Below are 4,726 nucleotides of genomic sequence, written 5' to 3' on the forward strand. Positions count from 1 at the left end.
CCGCGCCACGTGTGGGCGTCTATAGAGACGGAATCATAGTGTGTGTACACCACACTTCATCTGTGTGCTGGTACGTACTGACCGTGACAAAAGTGTAGTTTCAATACAATTGATTTGCGTCTGGTCTAGCGAAGCTGCCTTGGTCTATGTACACGATTTTGAGAGCTGATAGCACACAGCCAGATATCAACATTAGAGTTGCCGTGGATTGCTGAAGTACAGTACAGTACTGCACCCCGCTTTCGCGGGGGTGGACCATTTAGGATTTGCATATAAATCAGATTTTAGATACATATTGTAGTTCATTGGGATTTAGAATCATCACATCCGGACGTTTATCAAAGGTCCAAGGTCGCGAAAACGGGGTGCAGTACTGTAGTACACTTTGATCATTTCTTTGAAAATCGTTTTCATTCCTTTCGTGGCAAACCAAAGCGAAGCAGGGAGCTGTGTTTTCCACTCCAGGTTTAGTACCGGTATACCACAGACTTACCGGTATGTACTCTATCCCCGCTTGCTGCTGGCCACACATAGCGCATTCCCTCACTTCGTACTTGGAAGAACAAGCAGGAAGCAGCCAAGAAATAAGGGGAAATCTCTACTCGACATCGCAATGACAGCTCAAGAAGCCTCCGAAGCACCCAGCGCCCTCAATTCACCGGCGTCCAGGGCAGGTAATGCCCCCTTGGGCCGCGTAGCTCCAAGGTTTGCCGCGCGAGCGAGAGATTTCTTCGGAAGGCCTCCGTTTCGCTAATGAAATCCTCTCCTCACCTGCCGATGTACTAGGTTCCCCGCCTTCCAGGTTCACCCGAACCTGCGCTAGTGGACCGAGACAAATTGCGTTTTCGGCTTCACAGACTTTTTTTACTTTACAGTCCGGGTCGACCATGCAGTCACCCACGGCTATGCAGCCTCCCTTGGCTATACAGTCCGGGTCGACTATACAGTCATCTACGGGTATACGGCCTGCTTTGGCTATACAGCTCATGTCGTCTATACAGTCATCCAAGTATACACGCTCACCAGTGGGCAGCCCATCCAGGTCAGACGATCTTAATATTAGCGAGCTTATACGACGGAACGACCGACGCGATAATACGAAGTCTACTACGGTCAGAATCCCAATAAATACTGATGTAAATGCATGCATGCCTTCGAGTTCGGGTAAGAGTCAAGCAAATCCAGCCAAGCTACACTCGGCTAACAGAGATGGCACAGGGAACATACTTTGGATTGAAAGAACCCCACGTCACCCTGTAGTCTCAAGTCAAATCGTGGGCCAAATGCATGAGAATGCACGCCGGCGACGGGACTTGAACCGAGAAGTTTAATCGGCTACGCACGGGAAGATCATGGCCAGCTTCGGCGTAAAGCTACTTCCCCACAACGCAAGAAGGCGCCGATGGACCTGTTTACCTGCTTAATTAGTCATTGCAACGCTCTCTGTCGGACCTCGCACGCCGTTCAGCTTTACCGCTACCACGTTCGTGGAGCTGGTTCGAGGACAAAGGGAGCGGGACTGTCACCCGATCAAGAATCTGGTCCCAACAGTTCTTGGCGAGCTATGGTTGAATATGACTATGTATCCGACCTAACTTGAATTTTGTATGGAATAAATAGGCCAATCATCATTTATGCGCAAATAATCGTCCAGTTACAACCCGGTAATTTGTATTTTTGACCAATAAGACAGTACGAGGTTAGGTGAGTCATGTAAGCCAGCCATTCCGACGTATCGGGTCGGAGCAATATAAAAAATATGTGTATCGCAACATATTAGGCAAGTCAACATCATATCACTTGCATATTTTGCATTTATCCGACAAGAGCGCAAAATGGGCTTAGCGGAACTAGAGTGTGGAAACACAAAAAGAGCCAAGGCAACAGCAGTGGCAACTTTTAAGAAGTTTCTAAAAACGGAGAATGTAAGTGATGAGTATGTGCGAACTTGCATTGAACGTGATGAGACTGGAAAGTGTTTCGTATCAGTGATGGATAAGTTTGGTATGTATCTTGCATTTAATGAGGGCAAAAAAGGCAAGCCGTTGGCTAGAAACACTTCGATGCAATACTACCGGCAGGCTAAAGTATGGCTACTCGAACAGTTCCCTCGGCACAGACCCGCACTTGAGGCTCGGTTGCTTAAAATGGGTAAAACACTGGACAACTTTTGTATGAAGCGAGATGGTGGTGGCTTCATCACCAAAGCCCCACCGTGCTCAAAGGGTGATTTAAAAAGAATGCTTATGTATTTGTATGTTAACGCTAGCTGTCCAAGTGACTACCAAGACGCTGCCTTACTATGCCTGCTGTGGTATCTGTTCGGCCGAGCGTCCGACCTTGCGCATCTTCGGAAGCAGAACTTGTCCATCGACGCGGGAAAGGTACTCTTCGTTCGCTTCATCCGTATGAAGACATCCGAAGAGCAGGGCCTGTCGATCTTCCCTGACGCGGACTTTGCCACGTGCCCCCTCCTCGCTGTCGCGCTGGCGCTTCTTACCCAGGTAGCCCCCTCGGCAAACGTTATAGACAACCTGCCCGAGCAGCCAAGTCAATCCGGCATCGAGCTGGCCCCTGACGTGCCGTTGTTGGAGATGCTTGCCCATCCGACGACGACGCAAGGCCTGACGGCTCCGACTTCTGGCTTGCACACGATCCCGACCATCTTTGCTCATGTGAACCGCGTACTGGACCGCATCGCCAAGCCGGCAGGTGTCGAGGTTGCGCTGACGTCCCACTCGTTTCGTCGCGGCGGCGCTCAGCATGCAAACGCTTGTGGCCAGCTCACGGCTCGCTGGATCTTCGACCGCGGCGCCTGGAACATGACAACAACAAATAAAGGATTCAACTACATCTTCAACATCAGCGCAGAGGACCACAAGATTAGCAAGATACTTAGGTGCCACGACGCTGAAGCACCGGTGTTTCTCCAAAAGCTCAAGTCCTTCGACGCACAGGCGCGTACCAATGTCGAAGCTGCTCAGCGTATCATCTTCGCTACCTGCCAAGACCTTGGGACAACAAGCCACAACGTCAACCAGTCCGTTCTTGATGTTCTTACCGCGTGTGTGCTTTGCCACTACCCCTTGCTGAAAGAGCTGAGCCCTGAAGCCCCAGCCGTCAAGCGCATCGAAGCATGCGTCCTTCACAGTGGCTGCTCCATCGCAGAATTGCTCGGATGGTCGTCGCACTTGGTATCATCACCCTGCAACAAATCAAGCAGCGATACCAAAGCACAACCAACCTCGCAAGACGGCAAGCCAACCGAAGACACCAGCGACCAGGAAACAATTCGACACCAAGCCGCTGTACTTAACCATTTAATCGAGCACACTCAACGCCAAGATCAGCGCATGGACGCTCTCGAGGCCAAGCTGAACAGCGATCCTATGAAGCCTACACACAAGCGCCACCACATACACACTGCAGAAGAAGCTGTCAGTGAACCCAAGAAGAAGCAACGCAGATCTTCAGTCACTCACCTTCATGCTACGTGGTTTGCTTGGTACGCGCAAGAGCCGAGGATGTGGTAAGCACCCATCTCAAAGCAGCAGAAGTCGGACGCCAAGCTGCTTGTGGCCTTCATGAAACTCTTCTTGGACGACGGCTTTGACCTTGACACGGCAGCGCATAACTACCGCGATCAGGTTCTCGACTTGGGCAAACGGGCGGAGGAAGCAGTCCTTGCATTTTTAGCCGAGCGAAAGATCACATCGCGCGGGTCAGCCGCCGTCCTCAAGCACCTCCGCACTCTCCATCGCGCGGGAGTCCTGAACAGCAAGATTAAGCGCCACCAGCGCCTGCTCCAGACCGCAGCAATAAGGGATCCCGCTCCTGGATACACACAGGACGTGCTCGAGGTAGTTAACAATCCAAGCAAACAACAATAAAACAAAACACAGAATGACAGCGGTTGGAGTCGAACCAACATTCTCAGGGCAAGACCCTGCGCTCTATCCATTGAGCTACACTGTCGTATTGGGAGGTTGGAGGGGGGGGGCTGACGTGGCGCCGTGTGCGCTGCATGCAGCAGTGCAATTTGAGAGGTCTGCGTAGTAGCGTCGAAAAAAAAGCGAGTGAGGCCTCGACCTTATTGTCGGGTACGACGTGTGGCTGTGTATCGCCGACTGATAGAGATTCTGGCCTGCCAAACGGCAGAATTTCATTGGAAAATGGTTGCCCAATGAAATGCGTTCAGTAGTGACTGGCTGTCGATGTCCAACAAGTATCCGGACAGTCAATTTATCCGGATGATTGCCAAGTTCAGTTTCATTTTATTATTTGCCTGCTAGAGAGCACATGACTCTCTAGTGTAATTTGCTCGTTTTCAGCTTTTTTCGATTTTCTCAGCCCACAGGCCGTTTTAGGCGATTCTGAGCCGCCTATAAACTAGACACAACAGGCTCTCTACAGATTCAGTACAGAACGACAAATCTTGCCTATCTTCCTCCAAACATAATGATTACACAAAATTACTTTACTTGTCAAATAAAGTCCGCTGGCCTTTTTCCACTTCATGTACCACAATTGTGGTACCTGTCCGATAGGGTCGGAGGTCGGATAAATTCAGGTATGGAGAGATAGCAAGCACTGGGCGCAGGTGCAGAAGATTACCCGAGAAGGCGTCAAAGTTCTGCTTAAAGAAACACCGCCTCGGCAGTCTGTTCGCCCAGTGAATCGGGGTTCTGCTCGGGACAAGATCAACATCATGCGTAAGAATATCAGG

The sequence above is a fragment of the Phytophthora infestans genome, genomic scaffold (genome assembly GCF_000142945.1).
Source record: "Phytophthora infestans T30-4 supercont1.96 genomic scaffold, whole genome shotgun sequence".
NCBI classification, from domain to species: Eukaryota; Oomycota; class Peronosporomycetes; order Peronosporales; family Peronosporaceae; genus Phytophthora; species Phytophthora infestans.